The sequence below is a fragment of the Lacerta agilis genome, chromosome 15, assembly GCF_009819535.1.
Source record: "Lacerta agilis isolate rLacAgi1 chromosome 15, rLacAgi1.pri, whole genome shotgun sequence".
NCBI classification, from domain to species: Eukaryota; Metazoa; Chordata; class Lepidosauria; order Squamata; family Lacertidae; genus Lacerta; species Lacerta agilis.
The window spans coordinates 30,545,515-30,567,390 of record NC_046326.1 but is presented as its reverse complement, the minus strand read 5'-3'; the positions used below and the strand labels follow the sequence as shown (position 1 = coordinate 30,567,390).

Sequence of the window (21,876 nt, the reverse complement as noted above, 5' to 3'; positions counted from 1 at the left end):
AAAAGTAAACCAAGCATCTGTGATAATATATTGTAGGCAGAGAAACTGCCCAATAATCTTACAAAAACCTCTGGAAGAGCATAAATGACATTGTGAATGGGTTAATGGAATTTATTTACCAAAAAAATCAAACATATACAGCCTTAATTCTACATAATTAAAAAACTAATCTTTATTTCATGACTGAATAACCTTTGGGTGGTAATATATTTTCCTCAAAAAGCATTTTATTTAAAAAAATCCAATTTAAATAAAAAAACTGATTTAATTTTTTTTTAAAAGCATTGATTTTTATCTACCCTGGCACCTGGGCTTTTCCTCTCTGTCTTAGCTGGGGGTTGAATGTGATAAGGACACAGCCTGACAGCAGACAATAAAATGATTGGTTTCCTGCATGCAAAGCCTTCGCCCCTCCTGTCCGTCACTAAAGTTTCCACAGTCCCCTCGCTCGCTCTCTTTCCCACCCAACACACACCCCCTCTCTCACATCCTAAAATAAATAAAACTTCTAGCACATATGTGTCATGGACTGCCTGAATGCAGAGGAGCGGTGTGAGGCAGCAGCTGGGGAACCCCCTAGGGAACCCCCAGGAGAAGGCAGCTGAGAGCCAGAGGACTGGTGGTGAGATGGGCAATGAGTAGTCAGAGGGAGAAGAGGGAGCAGACTGGGAGGAGGAGGTGTCAGAAGCTGAAGAGGCAACAGGGTTTAGTGAGGAGGAAGAGGCTGTGGCAGAGAGCAGTCCAGACTCCGAGGCTGAAGCAAAGGATGGAGAGGAGAGGGGTAAAGAGGCAGCTGAAGAGTCCAGGAAGTCTCCCCCTCCTGCTGCAACCAGCTCCCCTCCCCACTGCTCTCCCAGGACACACAGAAGTATGAAAAGAGTAGAGCAAAGATTGGTTGGATGCAGATTGTGTGGGGGAAAGCCTGGAGAGGAGTCTGAGAGGGGGGTGGGAAGGCGGAGACCCTCAGTCCTTTAAACTGCATCATCGAGGCAAGACCTGCTAGGAAGAGTTGTGGAGACTTGAGCTCTGTGGTTCGTATCCTTGAGTAAAGATTTAACTTCACCGGCCTGGGGTGATTTTTGTTGCTGACCTATGCCTGATGCAAGCCCTGATAATATGCAAAGCCAAGCAGGGTCTGATTATGGCTGTTTCCGACATCTCAACTGTCAGAAAGACTCCAAGAAAGCTGTGACTCTGGAATCGAGGGCGTGGGAAGAGCCAACAGGTTGTGTAAGAGGGGAAAAAACACTTTCCATGGCTCATCAGTGTACACCTTTCCTGCTTGAGCTGTGGGGAGGGGGCGGCGGGGGAAGAGGCTCAAAGACCCAAAAATGTCCTCAGGTGAAATAAAAGGCACAGCCCTTTACTGAGTGCATTTTTGACCTTCTGCCTCCTGAAAAGAGCTTTCCCTGCGAGGAAGAGAAGTGGGCAGGGAATTTATAGAGCATGGCGGTTAGCAGTTAAACAGGCCAGGCAGCAATGGTAACCTGACAGGTGTGTTTATAACAGTAAAAGGAGAGTACACACTCTGTTCTGCATGGGTTCATCTGCATTTCAAGCCCACCTTTGCCAATTTCAGTCATAGCTGTCAACTTTTCCCTTTTCTTGCAAGGAATCCTATTCGGAATAAGGGAATTTCCCTTAAAAGGGGGGGGGGAGTTGACAGCTATGATTTCAGCGGGCTGGGGGCTGATGGGAGTTGTGACCCCCAAATTACTCAGCCCCAGCCCGCTGCAGTCCAAAACATCTGGAGGTGATAAAAATAAATAAATGGTGGCAGGCTCTGATGTCTTAAGAGGGACCGGGCCAGGCAAAGGATGCTCTGATGTCACAGCATTCCAGCCAATGGCGAGCCTGAGGGGCAGGAAAGGCAAAGAGTGGGGTCCAGAAGAGGGAGAGGGAGATGAAATGGCAAAGCGGAGGGAGAAAAAGAGGCAGCTTAAAGACCAAGGTGTGTGTGTAAATATATGTAAGAAAGGATTTGAAGCAGGAGTGGCTCAGAGGAATGAGCAGAATGCTGGAAGAGTTTGGTGAAGAGAGAAAGGAGTCAGAGTTCAAGAGAGGGCAACATTTGTATTCCAATCTGGTGCAAGAATGCAGCTGGATTACATCAGGTGGCCAGGCTTCTGTGCCTTGAAAGCAAAGAATCCTTGTGGACATGAAAAGAGCCCCAATTTATAACAGGCCAGAAGCTCACCTTGTCCAGCATCCTTGGGGAAAGGCCACAGCTGAGTGGAAGAGCACCTGCCTTGCATGCAGAAGGCCCCAAGTTCAATCCCCAATTGGCATCTCCAGGTAGAGATGGAATATCCCGTGCCTGAAACCCTAGAGGGTGCCTGAGCTAGAGCAGTGTTTTTCAACCTTTTTTGGGCGAAGGCACACTTGTTTAATGAAAAAAATCACGAGGCACACCACCATTAGAAAATGTTTAAAAAATTAACTCTGTGCCTATATTGACTATATATAAAGTAATTTTTCAATTTTTCCCACGGCACACCAGGCAACATCTCACGGCACACTAGTGTGCCGCGGAACAGTGGTTGAAAAACACTGAGCTAGAGGAACCAATAGCCTAGTTGCGTATAAAGGAGATTAGGAAGTGCCACAGCTCAGGGGGAGAGCAGGTGCTTTGAATGCAGAAGGTCCCAAGTTCCATCACCAAGGGCATCTCCAAGTAGGGCTGGGAGGGTTCCCTGTCTGGAACCCTGGAGTGCTGCTGCCAGTCAGTGTAGAGACAATACTGGACGAGATGGACCAATGTTCTGACTCGAGAGCCAGTAGTGGTGTAAGTGGTTAAGAGTGTCATGGGAGACCATGGTTCAGCTCTCCACTTAACCACAAAGCTCCCTGGGTGACCTTGGGCCAGTCACTGCCTCTTAGTATAAACTACAGTGGAACCTTGGTTCCCAAATATCTTGGGTCCCGAACAAATTGGCTCCTGAACGCCGCAAACTCGCAAGGAAGTGTTCCGGTTTGCTAACGTTTTCGGAAGCCGAACGTCTGGTGCAGCTTCCGCTTTGAGTGCAGGAAGCTCCTGCAGCCAATCGGAAGCCGCATCTTGGTTTTCAAATGGTTTCGGGAGTCAAACAGACTCCCGGAATGGATTAAGTTCCAGAACCAAGGTACCACTGTACCTCAAAGGGTCATTGTGAGGATAAAATGGGGAGGGGGAGTACGTAGACCACTTTGAGCTCCTTGGAGAAGAAGGGGGAGATATAAATGCAATAAATAACTGGAATCAAATGGAATGGGGCTGCATTAGAAACTCAGATAAATAAGCTAATTGCCAAACAGCACCTTAAAGCTCAGTTATGGTATGTCTAGGCGCCGTTCTTTCCCCCAGTGGGCCTTGTGGTTCTTGATGTCCATTTCATTTCTACGCCATTTTATATTTTAAAGGGGGGGGGCGGAATCTTCCAGCTAAGGACGGCCACTTTGACGTCTTCCGAACTGCCCAGATCGGTTCCGTAAATTGAACTCCCACTTCTCCCTGCTGGCCTTGCCTCTCAGATAAAACACCTGGATTTCTCCCTGCCGTTCTTATTGCTGAGCGTGGGCACGGGGCCAAGAATTCCCTACAAAGCTGTGATTTTCTTGGTAGCGTGTCAACAAGCAAGGCTTGAGTGTGAGGTGTGGGCAAATGACTTCCTCAGCCCTGCTTGGAGTCGTGCAGAAACCAGGTGGCACCGGAGAGCTGCAGGAAGAGAAGTGGTTTGACGCCATCTCATCCACCCAACACCCCTGTTTCAGGCAGGCAACCCGGGGCTTTCCCCTATTCCAGGCCAGCTGGTAAACTTGATATCGAAACGCGGGTGAGGAAAGAGGCCGGCGTGGCAACTTTTCCCAGCACAACGGCCCACACAAAACGGAAATGCCTACTGCGGGGCGCTGAGCCCAGCCTCCCGCACACATCGTGCCAGCTCTCTGCGCTCCAGAGTTGTGCAAGCAGGGTTGATGCAACCGTGCAGCAATGCAATGGAGGCTTATCTGCCTGTGGCTGGGAAGGGCAGCTGAGAGTCACGTTCCTCAGGAGCCAGGTGATCAGCTGAGAGCGCAGACGAGGGACAAAGGACTCCAGGGCAAAAGCCTCCCTGAACAGTGCCTAGCACTACGGAAAACCAGTTCTGCATCATAAACATTAGGAAGAACTTGGGAGGCATTTAAACAGAGGTTGGGTGGCCACCTGTCAGGAATTCTTTGGCTGTGAGCCATGCACTGCAGCGGGGGTCAGACTAGATGACCCCTGGTGTCCCTCCCAACTCTGTGATGTTATTATTGTTTTGCTGCCTGTCACAGATGCCAATCTGAAAGGGCTGCAGGCTCAGTGGTCTGCTCTGTATGTAGAAGGTTCAATCCCTGGCATCTCTACGGAGGGTTGCAAATATCCCCTGAAGAGCCACTGCCAGCCAAGGCGGACACTACTAAGTCAAATGGACCCAGTGGCTTAACTCAGTTTAAAGCAGCATCCCACATTCCTGTTTAATTCAGTCATTTATCCAGAGGCATGAGGACTAGAAACTTAGTTTGCTTTTAGGTGACGGGCAACAGCTCAGTGACAGAGCATCTCCTTTGGAGGCAGAAGCTCTCAGTTTCAATCCCCTATCTTCCAGATAGGACTGCCCCCCCTGGAGAGGGGCTGACAGTCCGTGTAGACAAAACTGGGACTGGTCAACTCAGATCAAACTTCCTGCGTCAAAAAGAGCATTAACTGTCTCTACAAAGTTTTTAATCACCCAACCAAAAGAAATTAAATTAAGTGCATGAATTCTGGCCCAGTGGTTCCCAACATTTCTAGCATGGTGACCCCAAAGTCCCAATTTATTTGGTATATAGCAACCCACTGATTTATTGCCACAGACCTGCCTGGAAATGCAACTGGGACCTGGGACCTTCTGCATGCAGAGCATTCTACCACTGGGCCACAGGACCTCTTAGAAGAGGGAGGTGCTCTCTTGTGACAGTAGCCGCTGCTTTGGCTGCCTTTGCCATCCACATCTGAAGGAAGCATTTGCATGAAAATACCATGAAGACCCACCACCTGGTTTAAAAGAGTGGCCCCATTTTAGCCATGCACAAACCAGTGTTGGAAACTCAGGTATTTAAGCTAGGCGCCAAATGGTTCCTTAAACCAAGGTTACAGTCGCCAAAACGGAACGTCTATTTGCCATTTGGGGGCAAGAAGGCTCTAAAGTCTTATTTTTCAAATGATGTACTGACTGTGATCGATTCTCTGTTAAACACCTGGCTATTTCAGATGACAATCATGAGCTAGGTTAAGAGCTTTGAGCACTTAAAAGAAGAAAAGTCTCTTGATCCAGGGACAGTCCAGATACATAAAATGGTCTATTCCTACCTCTTTTTTCTTAATGGTGACACCCACCATTCATAATGTAGGGATATTCTTCACAACTCTGGGCAGGGCAGTGGGATGGGGTAACTGAAGACAAGCAACAACAATTAACTAGAACATTGATCGCTGTTCCTGCACAGGCTGCACCGAAAAAGCATTTTTGCTTCCTGGAATTCGTTCTGATGGTGCAGATAAAATATAACTGGTGGAATTCTGCAGGACGTGGTCTTGGAGTGCGAAAACAGTGCAGACCCAATGATCCCCCCCCCCCAGACATGCATCTCCAGATGGTGGAGACGTCAAGCACTATCTTGGCCCCCGAGCATCTTCACTTCGTCACAAATGGCCAATAGGTAAAGGTAAAGGGACCCCTGACCATTAGGTCCAGTCATGGACGACTCTGGGGTTGCGGCGCTCATCTCGCTTTACTGGCCGAGGGAGCCGGCGTACAGCTTCCAGCTCATGTGGCCAGCATGACTAAGCCGCTTCTGGCGAAACCAGAGCAGCACACAGAAACGCCATTTACCTTCCCGCCGGAGTGGTACCTATTTATCTACTTGCACTTTGACGTGCTTTTGAACTGCTAAGTTGGCAGGAGCAGGGACCGAGCAACGGGCGCTCACCCCATCAGGGGGATTCAAACCGCCGACCTTCTGATCAGCAAGTCCTAGGCTCTGTGGTTTAACCCACAGCAGCACCCACGTCCCTCAAGTGGCCAATAGTCAGGGGCAAAATGCACCTGGCTGGCGCCTGGCTGCGTTGAGGTCCCCTTCCAATTCTATAATCCAGCTTCACCCAACATTGTTCTTCAGGCAAAGGAAGGTTCCATGTCCCGTCCCGTCCCCCGCCAGATACTTTTAATCGGAGGTATCCGGGATTGAACCTGGTACCTTCTGTATGGGAGGTGGGTGCTCTACCCCTGAGCGGTGTGGCAATTCCTACACCTCACCTATACAGACGCAAAGATAAACCACTTACCCCCCAGGTAGACCAGTGCATAGAGTTGTGTACGTGTGGAATGGGACAACTGCAACTGTTGATAGGGCAGGCCACTAACTTACTCAAGATGCAGTGGGAGGAGGAGGAGGCTGGCACACGAACACCTGGGATTTCACCTGTCACTCTCGCCTCCCACCCAGATCAGGGTGCGAGTTCCACCCAGTGGGACATGTGCTGTAACTCCATGACACAACAGAAGCCTTTGACTCTTCCCAAACTGGTCAGCGTTACTGCAGAGGGCATTATTATTATTTTAGAAATTGAGAATGTCAGGCCAGTAACAGGCTAGTACCAGGAAGTGTGCAATGTTTGACATTTTACTATGTTTTTATATGTGTTGTTGTTGTTGTTGTTGTTGTTGTTGTTGTTGTTGTTGTTGTTGTTGTTTGTCTTTTCAAACTGTAATCCTGCTGACAGAGACAGCCCAACACCTGAAGGACCACAAATTCCACATCCCTGGGGCAGACAATACAAGCTGGATAGACCAGTGGCTTGAGTTCATATAAGTTGCTTCCTATGTTCATTACTTAAGACTCCAGCTAAATCTGAGCCCTCGTCTTTTCCTCCCCACCCGCTCCAAATTTAGGACTGCATGGTCCTTGGGGCAGGGACCCATTTGCTTATCCAGCTACCCTTGATGACGCAGAAACTTCAATGCATCAGCCATACTGGCTGGGGTCTCGTTTAGATCTCAGACAACCCCTGCTCTAAAAGAGCTGCGTGGGTTGAGAGTACATTTTCAGGCACAATTCAAGGTGCTCATGTTAGCGTTTTAAGGCCTCAGGCTACAAATGCTTGAAAGACAGCTTCTTTCCCTACAGACCCCTCTCCCCCCCCCCTTTGGGTGCTGCTTCAGGTGCTGGAGGAGACTCTTGAGAGTCCCATGGACTGCAAGAAAATCAAACCTATCCATTCTTAAGGAAATCAGCCCTGAATGTTCACTGGAAGGACAGATCCTGAAGTAGAGGCTCCAATACTTTGGCCACCTCATGAGAAGAGAAGACTCCCTGGAAAAGACCCTGATGTTGGGAAAGATGGAGGGCACAAGGAGAAGGGGACGACAGAGGATGAGATGGTTGGACAGTGTTCTCGAAGCTACCAACATGAGTCTGACCAAACTGCGGGAAGCAGTGGAAGACAGGAGTGCCTGGCGTGCTCTGGTCCATGGGGTCACGAAGAGTCGGACACGACTAAACGACTAAACAACAACAACAACAATCAGCAGAGGGGGTCATATGGCTGATCCTCTATCCTCAGAGGCTCAGTGGGGTTGGGAGAGGGCCTTCTCTGTGGTAGCCCCCTAGGGTGTGAACTCGTAAATCCCAAGGATGGATGCTCCTATTTACCCTGGCTTTTGACACCTGAGGTCAGGTGTACGCTTTCTGGGTCCACCCTATTTCTGCGATTGGAAGTTGCTTTAAACAGTTTTTAATATCGTGTTTGAATTGTTGCAGCCTGCCCTGGCACCACAGGGCGAAGGTCCATCTAGCTTCGCATTGCCTACACAGGCTGGTAGCAACACAACAGCTCTCTAGGGTTTCAGGCAGGGGCATTCTCAGCCCTACCCGAAGGCGCCATTGGGGATTCAACCTGTGACCTCCTGCATACAGAGCAGATGCTCTACCACCAAACCTGGCTGATTAAAAGTAATACCAGCCAGGTGCATCTGAAAGAGGGCAGCACCATCTGAAAAGGGCAAGGCAAGGCTTTCAAAAACACATGCCACTAAAACATTGAAAGCCACGACGTCGTCTCTGCTCACGTTGCAGGGGCTGGGCACCGCAAAACCCAAACCTCTCAGGTGTTGATCCATTTTGAAGAACACACCTTGTCCGAGAGCATGCACGGAAGCCGCCCAGCTACAATGTTTTGTGCAAAGATTAGCTAGCTGTAGAGTTAGGGTCAAGTTACATTCTCTGCCCCACGTGTCTTACATAAGAGCCATTAAACACAGGGCTCTTTTGGTCTCTTGCAGCAGGTGTGGACACATAATACACACATAGGCACACAAACCACCCCCCAGGCAGCGCAGAAATATTATCTGAGCAAATTTGCTTTTTGAGAGCTGCTCCTCTTAATCTGCCCATTAAAGGTAATTTGGGTTTTATTCAGACAAGAGGCTATAGAAAGCAAAATGGGACTGAAAGAACTTCCTGAGTGTACATAATTTGGTGCAATTCACAAAATTTCATATTTGGGGAGTAGAGAAGTAGTTGCAGTGGCCTCAAATGGGGTCAATCTGACATTTAAACACTCAGCCTGAGATAGGAAAACATCTGCCTGACAGCCTCTCTTGAACAATACTGAATTAGTTTTTGGAGATCCTCCCCAGCTCTTTTGCCAAGATTTTTTTTTTTAATAAAGAAGTCAAAATTCAAGAAAAGCAATTTTGAAACCAAAGCTCCTGCTTTCTGAATTCCTTTTCTAGAGAAGATGTGGGAAACCTTTTCCTCTGGACCAGAAGACACAGCTAACCAGCACGATCCCTACCTCTCGCTCCAAATTGTATGCAAATACACACAAAGAATCATTAAAGTGTGCTTTAATCTACGGCCTTCCAGATGTTGCTGGACTACAACTCCCATCATCCCAGGCTTTTAGCCGTGCTGGCTGGGGCTGATAGGAGTTGGGAGTCCAGCAACATTTCAGAGGACCCCGTGTTCCCCATCCCTGATTTAGAGGGAAGCGTTGTAGCTCGCTGGGAGATAACATGCTTTTGTAAAAGATTCCAGGTTCAATCCCCCAGCATGGGGCTGGAAGAAACCCCTGCCCAAAAGCCTGAATGGCTGCTACCAGTCAGTGTGGATGATGCTCAGCTGGATGGACCAATGGTCCAACTCTGTCAAAGGCAGTGTTTGTATGGAATGAAACAGTCCACTAATCAGGGGTCTAGATCAGGGATTCCTAAACAGGGGTCCATGGATCCTAGGAGGTCAATGGATGGGCTTCAGGGGGTCTGTGAACCAGATTCCCCCCCCCAGTGCAATAAAATAATTTGCATGCAACGTTTTGTGTTTGTGTGCATTTTTCTGGCAAACAGCTTTCATCAGATTCTCAAAGGGATCAGTGGTCCCAAAAAGGTTAAGAGCCACTGTTCTAAATGGTGGTTCTGTTCAATTCTATCAGTTCACAATAGGTTAAATAAAGGAGCCTGCTTTTGGACAAGCCATACCATGATGTCTAAAGGTAAAGGGACCCCTGACCATTAGGTCCAGTCATGTCTGACTCTGGGGTTGCGGCGCTCATCTCGCTTTACTGGCCGAGGGAGCCTGCGTACAGCTTCTGGGTCATGTGGCCAGCATGACTAAGCCGCTTCTGGCAAACCAGAGCAGCACGCAGAAACGCTCTTTACCTTCCCGCTGGAGCGGTACCTATTTATCTACTTGCACTTTGACGTGCTTTCGAACTGCTAGGTGGGCAGGAGCTGGGACCGAGCAATGGGAGCTCACCCCGTCGCAGGGATTCAAACAGCCGACCTTCTGATCAGCAAGCCCTAGGCTCTGTGATTTAACCCACAGCGCCACCCGCGTCCCTTTATCTGAGTTAAAGGATGAGATACTGTCAAGGACACAACCATATGCTGAGCTGCTAATACGATAACAGCGTTAGCCCCCACAAGCTCACTCAGGCTGCAACCCTAGACACACTCATCTAGGAGTAAGTCCAATTCAACTCAGTGAGGCAGACTTCTAAGGTTACACTCGCATTTTGGAATGAGCTGTTCCAAAATCCTGCACTATACATACTTGATCAGACTACAAAAGGAGGAACGTGGTTCTAGTTTTTTAAAGTATGCATGGCATGACAGAAGTAGGTAGAGAACATTTTTCCTCTCTCAACATCTGGAGGGCACCATGCTTTGGAGGAAGGCTGAGCGCGGGTGGTGCTGTGGTCTAAACCACTAAACCTCTTGGGCTTGCCGATCAGAATGTTGGTGGTTCGAATCCGCACAATGGGGTGAGCTCCTGTTGTTCTGTCCCAGCTCCTGCCTACCTAGCAGTTCGAAAGCACACCAGTGCAAGTAGATAAAACAGATATTGCTGTGGCGGGAAGGTAAACAGCGTTTCCGTGCACTCTGGTTTCCATCAGTTGCGCCAGAAGCGGTTTGGTCATGCTAGCCGCGTGACCCGGAAAGCTGTCTGTGAACAAACGACGGCTCCCTCGGCCTGAAGGCGAGATGAGAACCGCAACCCTATAGTCGCCATTGACTGGACTTAGCCGTCCAGGGGTCCTTTACCTTTTTTACCTTACATAAATAATGTACCGGGAGACGTGGGCCCCAATAGTTCAGGGAATGGCGATTTCCAGTATTGGATTACTGCAATGCACTCTGTGTGGGGCTTCCCTTGCCCTTGGATCCGGAAGCTGCAGCTAGTGCAGAATGCTGCAATCCAATTGCTAACAGGAGTGAGACCTTTTCAGCAAAAAAACAACAACACGCCTTTGCTCAGAGAACTGCACCGGTTGCCAATTTGCTACCAGGTCAAGTTGAAGGTATATAAAGCCTTTAACAACTTGGGACCAATTTACCTGCGAGGTCACCTTGCCCCATATTTTTTATATATAGTATATATAAAAAAACCTTATCCCATATGCACCCACTCAAGCACTTCAATCCACAGAACTGGCGCTGTAACAGGACCACATAATACCCATTTTTATATATACAGTACTTGCTTTTAATTGTTTATCAATAATTTTAAGGCTTTGTTTTATATTTTTGCCAGCCACTTAGAATGTTTTCTTACAATCAAGTGGTATATAAAACTTCTAACACAAGTAGATCACTTTGTACTTTATAAGGAGAACCAAACAGTTGTGAACAGCAGTCAATATAAAAACTTCAACATATGTGAAAATTGAATACAGTAGGGTTGCCATATTTCAAAAACTGAAAATGGCCACCGTTCTTGATATTTTTTGTGGAGGTGGGGAGCAAAGCTGCTCAGTTGTTGTTGTTTTTTGTTGTTGTTTTTTTTGCAAAATCTCCCCCAAAAATGTATTTTTAAAGCTATTTCTAAAGAAATTTGACCAAAAAATTTTTCAACACTTCTGACATGGGTTGCAATACTCCTGGGTTCTCCTAGATGCTGTTTTTAACAGACAAACCCCATATATGGATGGCAGCCCTATAAAAGTGTAAAAAGAAATAAAGCTGTAGCTTCCCAGGCTTTCCCTAAAAGGCAATTTCCACTTTCAGAAGTAATTTGAGAGGAATTATGGGAAGACTGCATGGAATTATGGGAACATGACCAAGGCAAGACTCGGGGATTGTCAGGGTGGTGGGGCCCAGTGCCAGTGAGGTGGGCATGGTCTGTATATTCCACCCATCGCACCTCAGGCAGACCAAGATGCCCCACCAAACCTGGGTAAATAACACCTCGCATGTCCCCAGAACGGCTCCAGTACAGCTTTAAGAACAACATCCAGCCATACTCAACAGGGCAGTTATATAATACCAAAGGAGGCATTTATGTATTTATAATGCCAGTTAGCAACACAATCTCAATAGCAGGGCGGGGATGAGAGTCTCTTTATTCTAACAGAGTCTCAGGGAGATCAATTACAGCTCAGCCACTCAACACAACCCTCTCCAAAATGGCTTGCAAAAGAAACTCAGAGAAACACTTGTCCCCAACATTGCAAGTTTTTCTTACGGTAGCCTTTCCCAAGGGACTCTTTAGCTGTGATTCCTGCATTGCAGTGGGGTGGATTTGATTACCCTTTTGAGGTCCAGTGATAGAGACGTAGATATATAAGTCAACTGCCAAATGGCACCTTAAACCTAGGTTACGGTCACCACAACAGAATGTCTAGGTGCCATCTTTCGCCCTGCGGGGATTAACAAATAATAATTATAATAATTACACAGTCGTACCTCAGAAGTCGAATGGAATCCGTTCCAGAAGTCCGTCCGACTTCCAAAACGTTTGGGAACCAAGGCACTGCTTCCAATTGGCTACAGGAAGATCCTGCAGCCAATCGGAAGCCACAGAATCCGCGACGGATGTTCGGCTTCCAAAGAACGTTTGCAAACCGGAACAATCACTTCCAGGTTTGCGGCGTTTGGGAGCCAAAACATTCGTCTCGCAAGGCGTTCGACTTCCGAGGTACGACTGTAATATAATTTCTATATTGCTTTATATTTTAAAGAATAAATCTCTAAGTAGTTTACATCACATCAAAACATCGAATAAAACAATCCAGAATAAAACGAATGCACGTTTCAAGGAAAATATTTCTGATCCTTCTCTAAGTGATATTTTGCTTTCTCCATATTTATTCACCTACAGTACTTCATTTATAGAGCTGCCACATAGCAGAAGGACTCTAGGAAGTGTGGTGTAGTGGTTAGTGTTGGACTAGGACCTGGGAGATCAGGGTTCAAATCCCCACTCAGTCAGGAAGCTCACTGGGTCACCTTGGAGTCAGTCACAGCCTCCTAACCTACATCACAGGGTCGTTCTAGGATTAGCCAAGGAGGAGAGTGAACCATGTACTCCTTGGAGAAAATGGTGGGATATAGAAGCAATAAATAAGCTCTTCCGTTTACCTGGTTAAGAAAGCTGGAGAGGCCAGCCAGATGGAGAGATGTCAATCACCAACCTGGCATCCAGAGATCTCCATGTGGTTGCAACTGGACCCACACCAATCACAAAATGTGCCCACTGCCTAGGGAATTTTGAATGCTGTTACAACCCTATAGTCTATTAAGCCTGCGGTCTCCTGATTATTTTTGTCCACAATTCAGCACCCAGCCTGTAAAAGTTGTGCTGTACAGTTGAATACTGCAAGGGTAGCTCCTGACATATCCACCATTTGGCGGAACATGCCTGGGGATACGATCTTTACTGTTTTTCATACACCAGCAACACATCCTGTAGGAATTCTACCCATTAAATTTTATCTGCACAATCAGAATGAATTTCAGGAACCAAAAAAATCATATTGAAAAATATTGAGGTGTTCTGGCCCAAAAACGACAACTAGGCATTCTGTTTTGGTGACTGTTGCCCAGCTTATATCTGAGTGTCTAAAACTTGGTTTGTGCATGTCTAAAATGGGGCCACTCTTTAAAGCATGTGGTGGGTCTTCATGGTATTTTCATGCAAATGCTCCCAGCACCCTTAAACTACAGCTCCCAGAATTTGGGGCGGCGGAGAGCTATGACTGCTTAAAGTGGAATCAAAACACTGTGAATGCATGAGATGACTGTGTCCCTAAACCAGGCATAAGCAAACTCGGCCCTCCAGATGTTTTGAGACTACAACTCCCATCATCCCTAGCTAACAGGGCCAGTGGTCAGGGATGCTGGGAGTTGTAGTCCCAAAACATCTGGGGGCCCGAGTTTGCCTATGCCTGCCCTAAACCTTCTCCATTAGAAGAACTTCACAGCAGGGAAAGAGAAATATTATGCAATGCAAAAGTTTCATGAGACAAAGTGGTTGGGGTGTGGGAGGGAGATTCTCAAAGCACCTGGCCAACCAGAGACCAGGAACAAACCCCATTTCAGGGCCAGTGCATTCTGGGGCACATGCCAAGCTTGGCTTGCGCAGAGAGAAGACACCACCCTGCCAAGTCATGGCAAAGGTTATCCCAAAGGCCAGTGCCAGACCAGGACTGCCCAAACGGCTTAGGCTTGCTGGGAGGCCTTGTCCCAACGGAAGCAATGACGTCCTTGAGCCAACAGGTGGCACCGTCCCTTTAAATCCAACGGCCTGGCAAGGAGCCAGACCCTAAGCAAAAACCTGAGGTTGCTCCTTCCTCAAGTGTTGGAAAGGAACAAGCAAAGTCGAGGGCCTTATGCAACGGGAGAGAAATAATTTCCAAGAATCACAGGGGGGAACATGCAGCTTTGACAAACAAAAGTGCTCAGGAAGCTTGGACCCAAAGCAGGTCAGCACAACCAGGGCTGGAAAACAGAACACTGAACAACAACGAGCAACATGTCGGCCAATAATAATACTGACAATGTTTTTATAACACTATACTGTTTCAAAATTCATAAACAGAAGACATATAATATGTGCATGCATGGAGTCACAAACTAATAAGAATCAAGCAAATGCTCCATGAACAGGAATGGTAGGAGTGGTAAGACACTGTCAAAGATCACTGAAATGGAGGCACTTGGTGGGTGTTGATCAGCTTACTACACTTTTAAGCAGGCTTCCTCAACCTCGGCCCTCCAGATGTTTTTGGCCTACAAGTCCCATGATCCCTAGCTAGCAGGACCAGTGGTCAGGGATGATGGGAACTGTAGTCTCAAAACATCTGGAGGGCCGAGGTTGAGGAGGCCTGCTTTTAAGTGATCGCTGATCCATGGCCATTTGATGTACCTTTGGGGACAACTAATTTGTTCATTATCAGACAGAAATGTTCTGTCTGCTGCTGTGCTATTGCGACGTTTGGAGCACCCATCATCTCACGTTTGTAGGATATTGACTGTGGAAAGGCATTCTGCCTCCATTTCAGACCAGGTCAACACTAACCTAGAACTGACTACCTCACATTGGGGGGTAGAGAGGAGCCAAGGAGGCCAAGGGTATTCAAATTCAAATTCAAATTTATTGCGGCTATAAGCCCATAAAAACATAAAATATGGAATATATGACATAAAATTACAGCAAACCATAGACCCTGGAGTCATAGGGAAACAAACCACAGCACAAATACAAGTTTTAAAATTGCAACCAGGAAGCAGAAAACAAAAGTATTAGTGGTCGTTTAGTTGGCCAAGGAGGCCAAGGCTTTTGATGCCCTTTGAAAACTCGGTCCTCCAGGATGGGGGTTGTCACGGGGATCCATCCGACCACTTTTAACAAACCAGACCCAACACATCCAAGATCACACACACTAGTTGCTATAAACTATTGGACGTCCAAGGGTGCTTTTGTGCTTGGGTCCTGCATGCAGGTTTCCCTGGCCACTGTGAGTACAAGATGCTGGCTAGATGGGCCATTGGCCTGATCCAGCAAAGCGTTTATGTTAAACTAATCCTGGGGACTCGTTCCCTTTTTTGTGACTATCCTCCTTCAGTGCTATAGAGAAGAGAGGACTAAAATTATGGGAAGGGCTCGTGACTTTAATTACCCGCCCTCCAACCTTTTACTGGTTTTAAACAGGCATGGGGAAGGAAATGGGTACTTGTGGGTTTCATTAAGCTACCCACATGCACACTCTCTGGCTAGTTTTGCCCTAGCCAGCGCTGTTTTTCACATCTTGATTTTTTTTAGAAAATATTGGTCGCATTTCATAGTTTCTTGTTTTTACTACTTTGCAAATCAGCTGGAGGCCTTGACTGACGGGAGGTGAAAAAGTGGCCTAATAAAACATTCTCCTATAATCAGAGTCACTATAATCAGCTACTAACATCTGAAGTCACGCCTAGCATAATGAGTCACATGGCCCTAAGACGTGCCTGGTTGCTGAATCAGGCCAAAGGGATGGGATGGGGGTTATAGTCCAGCAACCTGTTCTCACAGTGGCTAACCAGATCCCTTGTAGCAGCCCACAAGCAGGACCTGAACACAACAGTGCTCAAGATCCCCAGCATACTGCCTCCGATACCAGGGGACAGCATATAAATCTCAACCCACCTACAAAACGTGCTTTGAAAGGCAAGGGGAGAAAAAGCCATCTACCAAGACTCTCAAGTAAAACCAGGTGAAAGACGTCTGGGTTTGCTTGGGGAAAAGCTGTTGATGCCCATGCTCCAGAAAAGACTGGAGTCCAGGGGGCCATGATAGTCAAAACATTCCTTGCTGTCACATCTAATCCCAAAGAAGCTGGTTCTTATTATCCACGGTGCAGAAAACTGAACAAATGCTCCTGGCTCACAAACACTGTGCTTATTCAGGAGATCCCTGGTGTCCACGTTGCATAACCCCCACAGCAAGCAACACTCCAGAATCTGGCCTCCATTCAAAGAATTGTAGGGTTGGAAGGGACTCCAATGGTCATCTTAGTTGAACCCCCTGCAATCTTTCGCCTAGCATGGGGCTTGAACCCACAACCATGAGATTAAAAGTCTCACACTCTATCGACTGAGCTGTCATCACCATCCCCATCATTATTTATTTATCTATCCCCTACCTTTCCCCCTGAAGCTTCTTTCCAGAGTACAAGCTCTCTCTGACAGACAATTCTGGTAAAGCATACATGTAGCCAGGATCAAAGTGGCTGCAAGTACCGGTATTTGAAAGCCCCAGGGTCCAGAAGGAAGGAGCCCACCCTCAACATCAAGGATGGGGAACGCCATGTAGGCCTCACTACGTTTTTTGGACTCGGGCTCCCAGCAGCCCCAGCTACCATGGCCAATGGACAGGAATGATGGGAGTTGCAGTCCAGCAACATTCAGAGCGGCACAGGCGGTCCCCAACCCTGAGACACATCTATTTACAGTGGTACCTCTGGTTAAGAACTTAATTCGTTCCGGGGGTCCGTTCTTAACCTGAAACTGTTCTTAACCTGAGGTACCACTTTAGCTAATGGGGCCTCCCGCTGCCACCACCACACAATTTCTGTTTTCTCCTGAAGTAAAGTTCTTAACCCAAGGTACTACTTCCAGGTTAGCGGAGTCTGTAACCTGAAGCGTTTGTAACCAGAGGTACCACTGTATATTGTCTTTATATGCCATTTCCCTCAAAGGACACATACACGGTTCTCCCACCTATCCACATTTCATCCCCACAACAACAACAGTAAAAATCTGTGCGTATGATTGCTGTTTTAAAAAGGCTTTGATATCTGTTATGCTGGGGAACTCTGGCTCTTCAAAGCATATTCCTTGTTCCTCAAAGAAGGCGGAAGCCCTGCAGCAGCTCCAAAGGAACTCAGAAGTCACAGACTTAGCAAAGACAAAATATATATTTTAAGACCTTAAAAGAAAATTCAGAGGTCTGAGTTCACTTCATTCCTCTGCGTCCCTAGTGAGCACAGGAATCCAGCACCATTCGCACTTAACTATCAGAGAAACCCTGACTCCTGGTTCTGTAAGACACCCTTGCAACGTCCCCTTAAAAGGAGGTCCCCGATTTATTTAGTTGTTTGCTGCCTTCAGCCCCTCCCTCCTTCCCTCACGTTCTTGCAGAACAAGCACAAGACGCTTTCCCCATCTCACACCTCCAGGAATCTGAACTTTCCTCGTACTTCTTACTCTAAGGGACCCAGGCGTCCGGCCTCCGCTCACATCTTCCTTTTCAAAGCAAAAGGGACACAGGAATCCGGCTTCTAACTCTCTTCCTCTTTTACAAATGAAAGGGACCCAGGCGTCCGGCTTTGACTCTGTACTCCCCGCCCTCCTTTTTTAAAGGGACCCAGGAGACCGACCTCTACTCTCCCTCCTTCTTTCAAAAGCAAAAGGGACCCAGACGTCCGGCAGATTCTCCTCTCCACTTTCCCCCCACCCAGTTTCTAAAAGGGACCCAGGCGTCCGGCCTCAGCTCTCAGACTCTTTAAAGCAAGAGCGAGCCAGGCGTCCTGCTCTTCTTCCTCCCTCCCCCCCCCCCCGCCAAGAACCCAGGCGTCCGGGCCCCTTCCCCCGCCACTCACCGAGGAGCCCCCTCTAGAAAGCGGCGCTGGGAAGTGCAAGCCGGCAGCAGCAGCAGAACCAAGCAGGGCCTTCCCTTCGCGCAGGGAGAGAGAAAGAGGGAGGGAGGGAGGGGAGAAGGGGGCGGAGCTAGAGGAGGAAGGATTCTACCATTGAGAGACGCGGGGGAGTAGCAAACGGCATCCCCTCCACCATTCCAGTTCATGGCAAGGCGGGCGCTCCCAACGCGCCTCTCAATCTTTATCTCCCCCTCTACATGCGCGCGTAATGGTACATCCCGTCCTGCTCGGACCAGAAGGGAGTCAGACTTTAAAGGGACGGCGCATGCGCAGTTGGGGGCGTGTACCCCAGAAGGCCAATTGGTCGGGCGTTTTGCAAGGGGAACCAGACTGAAAGATTTGTTTTAGGTTAATGCAGTGGTCAGCAAACTTTTTCAGCAGGGGGCCAGTTCACTGTCCCTCAGACCTTGTGGGGGGGCCGGACTATATTTTGAAAAATAATATGAACGAATTCCTATGCCCCACAACCCAGCGATGCATTTTAAATAAAAGGACACATTCTACTCATGTAAAAACACGCTGATTCCCAGACCGTCCACGGGCCGTATTTAGAAGGCGATTGGGCCTCATCCGGCCCCCGGGCCTTAGTTTGGGGGCCCCTGGAATAAAGCATTTATGACGCCTTCTTTTTGGAACAAGCAGCAGGAAAATGTGCATTTAAAAAAGCAGCAAGAGTGCCAAACTGACCAGGCTGACTGGTCCAAAAGTCCCTTCTGAAGGCTTAATAATAATAATAATAATAATAATAATAATAATAATACAGTAATATCATCACTGACTCACTGGGGGTGGAGTTTACTTTCAGGAGAATGCAAAAACCCATTTCTTTGTCTCTAATGGAGGTCAGCCTCACCATGAAACAGGCGAAGCCCCCAGGCTGCTGACATTTCCTCACATTTCCAGAGCTTCAATCAGCAGGAGAATTTATTAAGGCCATGGGGTTGCCTTTATATAAGTAATTATATAAAACCGTATGCTAATAATATGAAACATTATTCATCGTAATCTTGATAATTATATGGTGGCACCATACCATTGTGTGTAGTGTTTTACAGCCTGACTTGCAATTTTGAACAAAGCTCATCCAGGGCCAGCTGAAACAGCCCTGCATGCTGTGTGACAAAGGTTGTCTTCGCTGTGACCCTCCCAGAGAAAGAGTCCTCACACTCAAGTTGGCTTCTAGCGTACCTCTGAGGTATCTTTTCCCCTTTATTCCTACTGGATCAAGCCAATGGCCCATCTAGTCCAGCATCCTGTTCTCACAGATGCTCTAAAGCGCTAACTAATAGTTCAGTAGGTAGAACCCTGCAAGCAGGACCTGAGCACGAGAGCCCTCTCCCTTCCCGCAGCTTCCAGCAACTGGAATCCAGAAGCAATGCTTCCTCCCGGCTGTGCATAGCCTCCCCCTCCACAAATCTGTCCAATCTTCCTTTGAAGCAATCCAGATTGGTTGCACCATATTTTATTGTTTTTGTTGTTTGATACCGATTAATCATTCAAGCTCTCTCACCCCACCCTCCTCTTATTTCAGGTATCCTGTTGGAGCTATCAGGATAAGCCTAGAAGAGACAGCAAAGCTAGTCTGCCCAGAATTAGATGTTCTTCTGCCTCAATACAAATCAAACCCAGTGTGTTACATTTTGAACCTGGCATAAACACATCTAAAGGTACTTGGGTGGCTATGGCAAATATGTCTGCGGATGTCATCATTCACCAGGGCCAACCTTATCCTTGTTCTTACAGTAGCCAGCCAGATGCTTGTGGGAAATCCCCAAGCAGGGCTTAAGTGCAAGAGCACTCTCTTCTTCCTGTGGTTTCCAGCAATAGAAGCATTTGATGCCTCCCACAGTGGAGCCAAAACATAGCCATTATTGTGTCTAGGATCTATTGATACCCTTACCCCCCCCCAAGGCCACTGGCCATGCTGGTTAGCGATGATGGGAGTTGGAGTCCAGTAATATCTGGCTGGCCTCAGGTTCCCCACCTCTGGTCTACATTGATGGGCAGCAGCTCTCAGGGTTTCAGGCAGGAATCTTTACCACCCCTACCTGGAGATGCCATTAGGAATTGAACATGGGACCTTCCGTTTGCGAGGCAGATACTTAACCAGTCAGTTGGCGTCCTTCTGTTCAAATCTAAACCACACTCAGCAGCTATTTCCATAGAAAAGCATTTCTTCTAATCAAAGGATTCTGCTGCTTCTATTTTCAGCCCACTTCCATAAAATAAAATTAAAAGACCCCTGGAAATCCATGGGACTTGCTGTCAAATAATCACGTTTGGGAGTGAGAGGGGGATACATTTTTGTCACTAGAAGCTCAACTGTCTTCTGTGGCCAGAATAGCCTTTTGCCAGCTTTGTGTTATTCGCCAGCTGCAGCCATTCCTGGGCAGGGATAGCCTCACCTGTAGTCCATGCATGGATAACCTCGAAACTGCATTACTGTAATGCAGTCTGTGTGGGGCTGCCCTTGGGCCTGGTTCAAAAGCTCCTGCTGGTGCAGAATGTGGCGGCCAGATTGCTGATGGAGGCAGCTGGCCAATAGCATGCAACGCCTTTTTTTAAACAGCTGCACTGGCTGCCCTTTAACCACTGATCCAAGTTCAAGGTCCACTCTTGGCTTACACTGACTGGGGTTATGTTCTGGGGATAGAGCCTACAGCTAGAATCAGATATAGTCAAAACAACCCTTAAAAGCCATAAGAAGCACAGCACTTAACTTACCACACTCCCCCAGGTGGGTGAGATTACTGACAGTCCTCCCTTCTCCCCCCCCCCCAGCATGTAAAGCTGTAATTGCACAAGTTAAATGCATGTAAATTGTGAGTCGGCTGTAATTTACAGAGCCCTGAACTACTTGGGTCCAGGGAACAAGGGACTGCATGAACCCTTATATCACAGCTCGATCGCTGAGATCATCTGTAAGAGAACCACTGGTCATTCCCTGGGTTGGTGAGACTCATTTGACAACAACAAGGAGCTGAGCCTTTAGTGTCATCAGCCCAGTCTTGCGGAATGCTCTGCCACTAGAGATTTAAGCAACTGGCCTCTGTGCCAACTTTTAAACACCTGCTGAAAACTTTTCTATTCTGTCAGGCTTATAATAGGCAATTGTCAACACATCTTTCCACAAATAAAAAGCCAACTGATTTCTGATTTCAGCTTTCTGATATGGTTTTTCTGGTGTGGTTCTTCCATGCCCAATTGTTTTATACTGCTCTGATTTTGGTTGGGGTTGAAAGCCACTAACCTGTTCTGAAGTTGGAACTGAAAGTTCTTTTAAGGAATCCCAGTGATAGTTCTTTCTTATGCAACCCAGCTGACGTAAACGTTGTAAAGTCCCCACAGAAAAAGTGCCGCTGGATAAATGATGAACTTGATTCTCTGAGCTGGCTTTGCCCCTTGCTCTGGATCTCAATACGCAGCTTTGCCTTGGAGTTTCTTATTTATCCTAAGCCTCTTCCTGCTGGATTCAGAGGTGCCAGAGGTCAGTTGTGGAAATGGGTGGAGGGTGGAGACCGATTGGCTGGCACAGCTGGCTTTGTCCCAATGGGGGAAGGCTCTCCAAAATTGGAAAGGTGGCAAACTCTTCAATGAGCCATACCCCAGGGAACTCTGCAACACTTTGCTGGTGGAATGTGGTAATTCATGCCTATTTGCTTCCATGCCAGATTTCCTGTTGCCACAGAGTCATGTTGCAAGAGACATCAAACAAAATTCTGGCCATTGTTATTCTATTTTACAAATAACAATGGCCAGAATTTTGTTATTCTATTTTACAAATAACAATGGCCAGAATTTTGTTTGTAAGTTTAGGCTGATTATGGAAGCTGGAGACATATAGGCATGTCTTGCTCTGAGCTAGACCCAAAGCTGACTGTGGGGCTTCCCCAGAAACCTTATAAGGAGGTCAGATC

At 47.5% G+C, this 21,876-nt stretch overlaps 1 protein-coding gene across 2 annotated transcripts in view; it reads right to left on the bottom strand.

Annotated features, from left to right (window-relative positions):
• Positions 1 to 21,291, bottom strand: part of LOC117059712 (NADPH--cytochrome P450 reductase) — a 53,520-nt gene extending 32,229 nt beyond the window's left edge. Inside the window, exon 1 of one of the 2 annotated variants that reach the window (XM_033171479.1) lies at positions 21,210 to 21,291. The gene's annotated coding sequence lies outside the window, so the exon portion shown is untranslated. Of the gene's footprint in view, positions 1 to 17,902; positions 17,995 to 21,209 lie in introns of those variants that run through there. The other variant, XM_033171478.1, reaches the window with a different exon arrangement.
• Between the last annotated feature and the right edge of the window lie 585 nt (positions 21,292 to 21,876).